Source organism: Boleophthalmus pectinirostris, unplaced genomic scaffold (assembly GCF_026225935.1).
Source record: "Boleophthalmus pectinirostris isolate CB_2022bp ecotype Guang Dong unplaced genomic scaffold, ASM2622593v1 HiC_scaffold_13, whole genome shotgun sequence".
Lineage (NCBI taxonomy): Eukaryota > Metazoa > Chordata > Actinopteri > Gobiiformes > Gobiidae > Boleophthalmus > Boleophthalmus pectinirostris.
Genome location: NW_026571036.1, coordinates 8,605,981 through 8,618,752, shown reverse-complemented (window position 1 = coordinate 8,618,752; position 12,772 = coordinate 8,605,981).

Genomic DNA, 12,772 nt, shown 5'->3' with positions numbered 1-12,772 from the left:
TCCGTTCTCACGTGCTTTCGCCTTTTTCAATTTCATTTCCGCGCTACGTCGCAGGTGTACAAATGTCAGCTGAGAGAGAGAGGTCAAAAGTCATACGGTTGGATCACTGAAGCACAGAGGTGGAACATCTACTGAAAAATTGTAAGTAAGTAAAAGGAACCATCTAAAAATCTACGCGAGTAAAAGTAAAAAAAAAAAAAACCTTCCAAAGTTAGTTAGTTTCAATTATTTGATGCAGATTTCTAAAGGTGAGGTGATTAATTTCCTCTACTCTAGACTACTTCACTTGAAACATTCTGTGATCAGGATGGAAAAATTCATGAAGGCACATTTTGCATAACAGATTAAGATTTTGGATTCACAGGTGAAAGCACGTACATTCTGCTTCGCACCACATGCTTTCTCAGATTTGATGTTGAGGTTTTGAACACTGACAGCTCTGTGCAGCGGGCAGGCACATTTTGGATTGGATTATTATGTTATTATTCCATATTTTGCTTTTGAACGAAAATAGCTGTTCGAGCTTTGGTTGATGGTTTCCTTTGCTTTCTTCTAGAGAATCATTCAGTGCACCAGTGCACCAGCATCGTCCAAGCTGATCCAAGACAGACTGACGGTTCTGTACAATGACTGAACATTCTATAGGGAAAATGCCGCACGTGCAAGCCCAAGCTATTTCCTTTCATTTATAAGATAAGATAAGATAAAATAAGATAATCCTTTATTGTCTCCCATTGGAGAAATTTGTCTTGGGACAGGGGGTATCATGCTTTATCAAAAAACAACCACTGTTGGGCAAGTTACTTTGAAACTGTAATGTATTATTTATTACCTATTACTGTCATTTCAAAGTAATTTGTTACATTACAATATTACTGCATTTAAAATGTAAGGCATTACATTACTATTGCATTACTTTAAGTTACTCTCACCAAAATAACTTTTGCGCTGTATATGGACTGAACCAGAACTAAACCAGGTCTAAACCAGGACTAAACCAGAGCTGAACCAGGACTAAACCAGAACTGAACTAGGACTAAAACAGGACTCACTGTCGGGACGGGCTCGAAGGTGACCGCAGGAGAAAGGAGCGGCTCTGCTCCGCACCTCACTGGAGGTAAGAGCGGCTGTCATCCTCTTTGCTGCTGCTCGGGCTCGCGGCCCTGATTTCAGCAACTATTTGCAGGTACCCGAGCCGGTGCAAGAGTCTGTTACAGCGCGTAACTTCTACCTTCCTTCAGCGTGTCCAGAAGTCCAACTTTTTGTGTGATGGTTTGCATCTTCCTCTGCCTTTTGGGTGCGAGTGCAGGAGCCTTTGTCGGTGCAGAACGTTTCGTCGACGTTGTGGGTTTCGTCGGGGAGAAAACTTGCAACCGTACAGCACTTCAGAATCACACTGCTAGAGACTGAACATGTATTTAAATTTGGCAGCTGAACACATTCTGTACTGTACAGGAGACAGGAGTCCCTTGGCCAGTCAGGACGCAGCAGGAGGAACGCAATACGCATTCATACAATGTAAAAAAAATAAATAAAAAAAAGGGCATGCAAAATTGCACAAAAAAAATAAATAAAAATAAAAATCTGCGAAACAGCGAGACCGTGAAAAGTGAACTGCGATAGAGGGAGGGACGAGTGTAAACCAGGTCTAAACCAGAACTGACCCAGGTCTAAACCAGGTCTAAACAGCGTGGAGTTCTTTGTCAGTCCTTTCGCCCGCGGTTACCTGAAGGTCTATGAGGGCGCATCTCCGGCGTTTCACCGCTGCTGATATCGAGGTGATTTTAGCGAATTTGTATGAAGAAAAACCCACCACTTCAATCCAGGTTAAAAAAACAACATTGTAACGCACGTTACTCACATTTGTACCGAGTAAAATATTACTATTTTTTTCCCCTGTAATGCCTTACATTACTGCGTTACAACAGAAAGTAATGCATTACTGTAATTCGTTACTTTTATAACGCGTTACTCCCAACACTGAAAAACAACACAACACAAAGCACCACATAAACAAACACCATTGAACAAAATAAATATGAGACCAAGTACCACAACATTACACCATGAGTGATGCACCAACTGGACCTTTAAATTATTTTTAAGAGGTAAGCCCTTTGCATTCTTGTATTCTATTAATAATTGCACATTCCCTAAGCCTATGTGTAGCAAATACATTTTTTTTGTTAGCTGTTTTTGTTGCATTTTTTTCTTTATCAATCTGATTTTACTCAGTAACGAGGGTGGGTTCCAATGTAATGAAGTAAAATACTTGGGTCAAAATGTACTTCAGTAAAAGTAAAATTACCTATTTCAAAAACTAATTAAAAAAATTCAAATTACTCATAAAAACTACTCAATTACAGGAAAGTGAGTAAATGTAATTTGTTACTTTCCACCCTTGCAGTTTACAGTTTAGGGAACCAAGTAAAATAAAATCATCAAGCACAGCAGTCAAAATGCAAGAATAAAAACCATCCCACAGTGTGCCCAGTGACCACAGCACCACCAGCCTGGCATGAGGATGTCTAGATATCATGGTCATGCCCTCTTGAGAATGGGACAAGCCTGAGTATCTTGTTTCTGTGACTCTGCACACATGACTGGGTGACAGGTGCGATGGAGGAGATGCAGTTGAAAACATTTAAGAAGAGTCATGTTTCGATCCCTCTGATTTTCCTCAGCATGAGGTATGAGGACAGCATCTTCTGCTCCCTTTACACAAGTTAAGAGACGTATTTTCCCAAACTTTTTTCTCGAGACCCATATTTTAAAAGTCACAAACCTTTGCAACCCAAGTCAGGTGGATTTGACCCATTGCTTTTTCTTTTCAACACTCAACTGAACCAGCAATATTGGAACAAAGAACCTACATGCAGATTGTGACCCACTTGAGTGTTGTGACCCAGTCTTTGGGAAGCAACGAGTTAAGAGACTGAACCCTTGAGAGTTCACAACAACCAATCCCAGCAGTGAAAAAATAGTGAACTGTAATCCATTCACAATTAGGCCCCAGTATTTTACACCAGGGGTGCCCACACTTTTTCAATAACATAAATTTAGACTCGTTTTTGCTTCACGTTTGGTCTTGCTCTTCTAATCAGCCGCACTGTGGGAGGAGCTTGTGTTCGCTGTACGCAGGAAAGGAGCGAGAGCGTGAAAAGGCGAGGGGCGGCGTGCTGACGTGAGGCAGATGGACAGGTAGGATGTTTAGGAAGTTGAACCTGCCCTGTGATGCACGCTGGTACACGAGGGCACACGCTGTCGCAGACGAGCCGTGCGTAGGGAGCGTGTGTGTTTGTGATGCGCCGTAGAGTCTCCGCGGGTTTCAAATGAGCGCACAGGCTGCACTGAGACGCCCCACACGCTCCTGCACCCCGCTACAAGTTTATTGCTGACAATAGCGGCCGTAATGAAATATGATCGCACTTGTTGAGTGTCAGACCTCGAGTGAGAGACAAGACCGAGTCCAAACGTGATCGAGTCAGAGACGAGGACTAAGACACGGTGATCTACCCACACGACCTTGGCGATCGACTGGTAGATCGAGAACGACGTATTGGGCACCCCGTTTTACAGAATTAACCAGTCTTTTGTGAATTAAAACACATGTACAATAATTTAAATGAAATAAAACGATTGTTATCACCATTAAACAAGCAACAAGTGTATTTCATTATTCTAACATTTTAATATTTTTCATCAAACAGTTTACATGAGGCTCAGAGGGAGGGCAAACTAATATCCGCTCTTCATTACAACACTTTTTAAAAACAATTTTCTTCTTTAAAAACGTTTTCTGATAAGGGCCTCTGGGGATCTGTCTATTTGAATCTCATCTGCCGTGATATTTTCAGCCCGGACAGATTAAAATCACAAATATTGTAAAGTGGTTGCTGCATGAATCACTCCAAAAACACAACTTCTGGTAAGATAATGAGATACGTCTCCTTTAATCCGAGAATATAAACCATTAGACCTTTCTTTAGACCATTGCTGTAAAACCAACACATTACATCTGGCCTGTACTCTCCACGATTTATACTACGCCAAAGTACTGAGAAATACGCATTTATCTGGAACCTTATCGCACTAATCGCTCCAAATGAGTTCGAAAACTGTGATTCATGCTCGCGTTTAGCCACTTTCCCCAAATCCTCCCGCTAATTTATTACAAAATGGCAGCGCGATCTGTCTCACTTTTTAGGATATTCATTAGGGTTTTATAGCGGGGGCCTATTTGTCGTATCTCGAAGAAGGCAGATGCTCGGTACGCCCCACTGTCCTCATAACACGGGGACGTAGCGAGAATTTGGATCTATTTTCCGCTAATGATACAGAAATACGGCGCTAAGCCAATCTACAGGGGACCGGAGCTGTCTCGTCTGGCAGGAACTACTTTGTTTGTGTGCATACCGTCGCCGATGACACTTTTACTTGGAGTAGTAATTGGGTCGGCGTCAGGGAGGGTGCGATCCATTATAAAAACTCATGGGGTTTAAATTAGACTGTGCACTACAGAAAAAAAAGAGAAAAAGTAACAAGAGTTTATGATATATTAAAGTGCACATGACAGGATTTTGTGGTTTTGGGATGATACTTTCGGTAAATATTTATAATGGCAGTTTGTGGAAAAGTTGAGGAGGAGAAAAGGACAAAAATACAGAAAGTAGAGCTGAGATCTCGTCATCGTAGACTGTGGACGAAAGAGAGTGGGACATCAAATGAAGCTCATCAAGGCCAGCAGTTATAGAGGTGAATTTAGAGCCGAGTTTCAGATTTAGAAATCCGACTGCGAGTGTCATATAAAGAGCCGTAAAGAAAACACCAAATATGCCACCAAACTGCTACAGAACACGAGCCAGGCTGGTGCCACCTAGTGCCTCAGCTCAATTTCACTTCTCTCCGGCGACTAGGTCAGGAATCGGAATACACTAGACGATTTGCAAGAACCCCAGAACCCCTGGCAAGAACCAACCCGAGTTGCGATAGCAGACTGCATACGCGATCCTCCTTTGGACTTTCTTTGTCAAATACAAACTTTGTAATTTTTATTGCACCTTTAGTTCGCAAGTTCATCTCACAGAAACGACATTGATCGTTGACAGACATGTTCACTCTTTGTTTGCTGTTGTGCTGGTGATTACTTGGACACCACTAAGCGTTCCAGTGCATTACATATGTCACGACCAAATAGCATAGAGTGAACCAAATGTCAGTTTTTCCCCGAACATGTCTGTTTTTTGCGTCCTGTCCTGGGCATCCGGTTTTTTTTTTTTTTTAAAGTGATGGAAATGTCCGGGTTTTCATTACCGTTCATTGGGGACATTAATTTGAGCGGCTCTCGTACCTCTCTTTGCACTCAGAAGGAGCGAGCAGACACAAACAGTCGGTCAGTCTGCAACATGCCAAAGCACAAATGAGCATTTAACGATGACTTGTACAAGAAATTCTCTGTTTTCCGTCCTGGCTGGGACAAGTGGGATCACATGTGCACAGGTTGCGAGGTGAGAGTAGCTCAATATCGAGGTCCACCCCCCACCTCCGGTAAGGTGTCTGGGTTTTCACAAATGGAAATACGATCACCCTAAAATAGCAGCAATTAGTTAAATAAAAATGTACCTGCCTACCGTCGAGTGAATGAATCCTAATGCTGCAGACGAATCAGACTAACAGAACACTGGAAGCTAGGCCGATGCTTAACAGCTTCTATATGTCACAATAAGAGCCAGTTACATTTGCAAGTGACAATGAAAGGCCTTCAACCTTACAAAACCTGAACTGTCCCTTTAATTCACAATGAAGTGGCAAAAGGAGAAATTCAATATGTCGACTGGACAAAAGTTTATTTGGTCACATATGTTTCGCAGTTCATCCAAGCTGCTTCTTATATCTGACTGAAAGGGGGAGCAACTGTAAACTGTAAACGCGTTGTGTTAGTTTCAGAGTAGTTTCAGTGTAGTTAGCTCCTCCCTTCAGACAGATATAAGGAAGTGTCCAAAAGCATCCGACCAGAACTGAAGAAGCAGCTTGGATGAGCTCTGAAACATATTCGACCACATAAAGGTTTGTCCACTTGACTAATTGAACTTCTTCTTTTGCCTTGGATTTTACCTGGACGACTGAGGGATTTTACACACACACAATAAAGTGCAATTTCTAGACTAAAAATCTAATCAGTTGAACTTTAAAACATCTCATTTAGATTTTTTTTGGAATAATTAAAGATGCATTGTGTAACTTTTCTGATGGTGGTCAGTAGGGATGTAACAATAATCGAAATATCATGATATAGTATCGTCAAAAGTCTCACAATAATATTGTGGGCTGTTACGATATATCGAATTACAAGTTCCTTTGCTTAAATGCAATTTTTACAGTAGCAACAGCTTATAAACATCGGAAACTACATATCCCATGATCCATTTCAGTACAGACAGCATGAAGACATATGTTTTTACTTGAATTCTTGGGATTATGATGGAAATAATTCACACCAAAATCTTGTCAAGGTATTTTAAAAGCAAAAAAGTGTCTCATCTACAATTATATCAACCTCTCCAAAATATCGCAATAAATATCGTACCGCGAGATGCATATCGTGATAATATCGTACTGAGAAATTTGACTATCGTTACATCCCTAGTGGTCAGTTATCTGCTTGTTTCTATGGATATGTCATTTCCCTGTCTGGAATGTTCCACAGTGTGACATTAAACAACTTTACTTTACATCTATTCAATTACAGGTTGTTTTCTAGCTAAAAAAATACCTAAAAAAACAAACATTCGGACTGTGAGCGGGGTCGCCTCTCCACAGATCTGACCTGTAACTTGGCCTGGTTCGATCTCCATGAAGATAGAAAGGTTTAATGCCATACTGTGGAACATTTAAGACAAAGCAAAAAGCATTTGTTACACAGTGCACCTTTAAAGATGATTTTTGTTCATTTTTATTTATTTTTTGAATTAATCACAACATTAAAATCAGTGTGCAATGCGATTAATGATTGTTTCAAAAGAGTGATTAAGCTGATTGTTTTTTAATTGTTTCACACCAACTGGATTTCAGCATTGGAGAATTCTGACTGGAACCAAAACACCAGTTTAACGAATAAATGGGACGTGGCCAATGTTTTTGTAATTAAGAACAAACCAACATTACAATTATCAATTATTATCGGTGTGTTTCAAGATTATGAAAGTTAACTCTTTCGACATTTGACGACGTCTTTTGACACCTCCGCTGTTTCACTAAAGACGTGATTTGACGACCATTAGAAACGACGTGGTTTTTCACATGTAAACAGAGGCTGCGATAGGTTGGGGCCACTACAACCCACACTAGACTGACCAATAGGATTCAAGGTTATGTTTTCGCCGATTTTTTCCGAAGTGACGATTGTAGCTTCTGGAAAAAACACAACACGAAACACGAGCAATGGAAAGATCGCGGCGCACAGTTTTAGAAATAATGAGGAGCGGACGTATTTTATGGATAAGTTTAGAGAAAGTGACTTTTATAGATTGCAAAGTGATGATGAAGTTTATTATGAAATGGAAAACAGCGATAGCGACGGACTTTCGGAGAGTGAAACTTACGAAGGTGAGAAGGCCGCTGATGCGTCTGTGTGGAGTCCTGCGATATCCAAACAAACTATCCAGGACTTTATACTCAATTATGGACCAAAATTGCCCTGAAATCTGGATGTTGCTCAGGCGAGTCCTTTGAAATATTTCAGTCTTTTTTTCCAAGATGAGATGTATGACCAGTGTTGGGGAGTAACAGATTACATGTACCGGAGTTACGTAATCAGAGTACAAATTATAAAGTAACTGTATTCATTTAGTTACTGTTTTAGTGAGTGGTAATTGGATTACAGTTACTTTACTGAAATAAATGGATTACATGGTGGTATTTTTCTGTTTTCACATTTTGGGCAAAACCAGGACTAAACCAGGACTATGTTATGATTTCCTCGTCTTTGCTTCTCTACAGCAAATCAAGTAATCCAAAGTATTCAGATTACGTTACTCACTTTAAGTAATTTAATGGATTAAGTTACAAACTACATTTTGGGGTATGTAATCTGTAATCTGTAGGGGAACACATTTTAAAAGTCACCTTCCCAACACTGTGTATGACAGAATTGTTACAGCAACAAACACTTCTGTGGAGCTCTGCACACGAGAAAGTAACCAAGATGACAAATACTGGACACACACTGACGGGGAAGAGTTTTATTATTATATTATTATATTAAAATAAGATAAATTAGTTGAATAAGTTAAATGGAAAAAATGAATTAGGTCCACACAGGTGTACAACAGGTAAAAACAGGTGCACACTTGGCTATACCGTATCTGGTGATATGAAATCTGTTTAAATACTTTGAGTATTTTTAATTGTTTTTATGAATACAGTACTCAGAACATGCAGATATCAGATGCTGAATGTAGTTTTTTGTTTTCGATTTTGCACCTGACCAGGTAAACTCTCATTTTCAGTGAGCTGTTATAAACCTGTAAATGAGTTGAATCACATTTAAACATCCAGAAATGAAGAGTTCAGAGTCTAAGGTTTCCAGAGATACAAATATGTCTGTGTTACAATTAAGTTCATGAGTGTAAAAATCATTTATAATCACTCATCTGTTAAAAGAGTAAAAATCAAAATCTTACCTTTATTTTTAGCGTTTTGTTCTACACAGGCTGGACTTTATTCAACAGCAATAAACAAGGTGAAACTCTGAGGAAATCTCTCAACAATTTTGATTCGATTTGGCAAACGTGAACGTCACGTGAAATGAAATCGCAAACCCGAATCGCGTTTGTTAAAATTTTACGCGCTAACGTACAGATATTCGCACGCCGCAAATCCGTTTTTCCAAATTGCTCTGCCGCCAACCTTGACTCTTTCCCTCGGAGATTTCAGACAAGAATTTAAAAAAAAAAAGTCGAAGTTTGCAGCGCTTCTGGAGCCGAAACGGAAATCTGCTTTGATGAGAGTAGGTCCCCCGTACTCAAAGGGGCTTTTCGGTCTTGGAAAAAAGAAGACTCCAATATGGCTGCGAGCGGCGTGTGTGTTTTTTGAGCGACTGGACTTAGCGCTCAGGGGAAAGGTGGAGGGATTAAGGCAAAAGAAGTGAGAGACAGAGTTCTGAAAATGAGGGAAAGGAAATGCCCTCTGCGTTAAGAGAGCAGGTTTAATGTTTGGGGGGCGATGGCGGCGTCTAAAAGTCGGAAAGTTTAGTTGGCTCTGAAAATGGGAAAGTGGAGAAAAGTAGTTCCTCTTTCCAGTGGAGCGAGGAGGGTCCAGACGGGTTTGGGACCGCGGGACATTTTATGTAATTACGGCTGTTTCGCTGTACAGAGCTTTGCATCTTTATTTGTTTTGATTGAATTGATTTAATTTCCCTCGGGATCAATCAAGTCTTCTGTCTCTTTCTCTGTCTGTCTCTGTTCTGTCTCTCTCTCTGTGTTTCTGTCTCTCTCTCTCTCTCTGTGTGTTTCTGTCTCTCTCTCTGTCTCTTTCTCTCTGTATCTATCTCTGTCTATCTTTATCAGTATCTCTCTCTGTCCCTCTCTCTTTGTCTCTTTCTCTCTGTCTCTGTCTCTCTCTCTCTCTCTCTCTCTGCCCCCCCCTCTCTCTTTTCAGTCTATCTGGCTCTCTGTTTCTCTCTCTCTTTCTGTCTCTTTCTGTCTCTCTCTGTTTGCTCTGTCTTGCCCATCTCTCTTCGTCTCTCTCTGTCTCTCTTTCTCTGTCTGTCTTTCTCTCTCTCTGTCTGTCTCTCTGTCTGTCTAGCTCTCTCTCTCTCTCTCTCTGTGTTTCTGTTTCTCTCTGTCTCTTTCTCTCTGTATCTATCTCTGTCTATCTTTCTCAGTATCTCTCTCTCTGTCTCTCTCTTTGTCTCTTTCTCTCTGTCTCTCTGTAGCTGTCTCTCTCTCTCTCTGCCCCCCCCTTTTTCAGTCTATCTGGCTCTCTGTTTCTCTCTCTCTTTCTGTCTCTCTTTTCTGTCTCTCTCACTCTCTGTTTCTCTGTCTCACAATCTCTCTTCATTTTTCTCTCTCTTTCTCTCTCTCTCTCTTGTCTCCCTCTCTGTCTCTCTTTCTCTCTCTCTACTGTCTCTCAGTTTCTCTGTATCTTTCTCTCTCTCTCTGTGTGTTTCTGTCTCTCTCTGTGTCTCTTTCTCTCTGTATCTATCTCTGTCTATCTTTATCAGTATCTCTCTCTCTGTCCCTCTCTCTTTGTCTCTGTCTCTCTTTCTCTCTGTGTCTCTCTCTCTCTGCCCCCCTCCCCTCTCTCTTTTCCAGTCTATCTGGCTCTCTGTTTCTCTCTCTCTTTCTGTCTCTTTTCTGTCTCTCTCTCTTTCTCTGTCTTGCCCATCTCTTCGTTTCTCTCTCTCTCTCTCTTGTCTCCCTCTCTGTCTCTCTTTCTCTGTCTGTCTGTCTCTCTGTATCTCTCTAGCTCTCTCTCTCTCTCTCTGTGTGTGTTTCTGTCTCTCTCTCTGTCTCTTTCTCTCTGTATCTATCTCTGTCTATCTTTATCAGTATCTCTCTCTCTGTCCCTCTCTCTTTGTCTCTTTCTCTCTGTCTCTCTGTAGCTGTCTCTCTCTCTCTGCCCCCCCCCCTTTTTTTCAGTCTATCTGGCTCTCTGTTTCTCTCTCTCTTTCTGTCTCTTTTCTGTCTCTCTCACTCTCTGTTTCTCTGTCTCACAATCTCTCTTCATTTCTCTCTCTCTCTTGTCTCCCTCTCTGTCTCTCTTTCTCTGTCTTTCTCTCTCTCTACTGTCTCTCACTTTCTCTGTATTTCTCTAGCTGTCTCTCTCTCTCTCTCTGTGTGTTTCTGTCTCTCTCTGTGTCTCTTTCTCTCTGTATCTATCTCTGTCTATCTTTCTCAGTATCTCTCTCTCTGTCCCTCTCTCTTTGTCTCTGTCTCTCTGTCTCTCTGTATCTGTCCCTCTCTCTCTCTCTGTGTCTCTCTCTCTCTGCCCCCCCCCCCTCTCTTTTTCCAGTCTATCTGGCTCTCTGTTTCTCTCTCTCCTCTTTGTGTTTCCCTCTCTGTCTCTCTTCTCTCTCTGTCTGTCTTCTCTTTCTCTGTCTGTCTTTCTCTCTCTCTGTCTGTCTCTCTGTATCTGTCTAGCTCTCTTTCTCTCTCTCTACTGTCTCTCAGTTTCTCTGTATCTCTCTAGCTGTCTCTCTCTCTCTCTCTCTCTGTGTGTTTCTGTTTCTCTCTCTGTCTCTTTCTCTCTGTATCTATCTCTGTCTATCTTTATCAGTATCTCTCTCTCTGTCCCTCTCTCTTTGTCTCTTTCTCTCTGTAGCTGTCTCTCTTTCTCTCTCCCCTCTCTCTTCAGTCTATCTCTCTCTGTTTCTCTCTCTCTTCTGTCTCTCTTTCTGTCTCTCTCTTCTGTTTCTCTGTCTCACAATCTCTCTTCATTTCTCTCTCTCTCTCTCTCTTGTCTCCCTCTCTGTCTCTCTTTCTCTGTCTTTCTCTCTCTCTACTGTCTCTCACTTTCTCTGTATTTCTCTAGCTCTCTCTCTCTCTCTCTGTGTGTTTCTGTCTCTCTCTCTGTCTCTTTCTCTCTGTATCTATCTCTGTCTATCTTTCTCAGTATCTCTCTCTCTGTCTCTCTCTCTCTTTGTCTCTCTGTATCTGTCCCCTCTCTCTCTGTGTCTCTCTCTTCTCTCTGTGTCTCTCTCTCTCTCTGCCCCCTCCCCTCTCTCTTTTCCAGTCTATCTGGCTCTCTGTTTCTCTCTCTCTTTCTGTCTCTTTTCTGTCTCTCTCTGTTTCTCTGTCTTGCCCATCTCTTCGTTTCTCTCTCTCTCCCTCTCTGTCTCTCTTTCTCTGTCTGTCTTTCTCTCTCTCTGTCTGTCTCTGTATCTGTCTAGCTCTCTTTCTCTCTCTCTGTCTGTCTCTCAGTTTCTCTGTATCTCTCTAGCTGTCTCTCTCTCTCTCTCTCTGTGTGTTTCTGTTCTCTCTCTGTCTCTTTCTCTCTGTATCTATCTCTGTCTATCTTTATCAGTATCTCTCTCTCTGTCCCTCTCTCTTTGTCTCTCTCTCTCTGTCTCTCTTTTCTGTCTCTCTCACTCTCTGTTTCTCTGTCTCACAATCTCTCTTCATTTCTCTCTCTCTCTCTCTTGTCTCCCTCTCTGTCTCTCTTTCTCTGTCTTTCTCTCTCTCTGTCTGTCTCTCAGTTTCTCTGTCTCTCTCTGTCTCTCTCTCTGTCTCTGTCTGTCTGTTTCTGTTCTCTCTCTCTCTCTTTCTCTCTGTTCTCTGTCTTTCTCTCTCTTCTCTCTCTGTCTCTCTCTCTGTCTCTGTCCCTCTGTCTCTCTGTATCTGTCCCTCTCTCTCTCTCTACTGTCTCTCTGTTTCTCTGTATCTCTCTAGCTCTCTGTGTGTGTCTCTCTCTATCTCTCTATATATCTGTCTGTCTCTGTCTTTCTCTCTCTCTCTGTGTCTCTCTCTCTTTCTGTTTCTGTCTTTCTCTTTCTCTGTATCTGGTTTAGTCCTGGTTCAGTCCTGGTTTAGTTCTGGTTTAATCCTGGTTTAGACCTGGTTAGTCCTGGTTTAGACCTGGTTTAGACCTGGTTTAGACCTGGTTCAGTCCTGTTCAGTCCTGGTTTAGTCCTGGTTTAGTCCTGGTTTACTCACGGTTTTAGACCCTGGTTCAGTCCTGGTTCAGTTCTGGTTTAGTCCTGATTTAGATCTGGTTTAGACCTGGTTTAGTTCTGGTTCAGTCCTTGTTCAGTCCTGATTTAGACCTGGTTTAG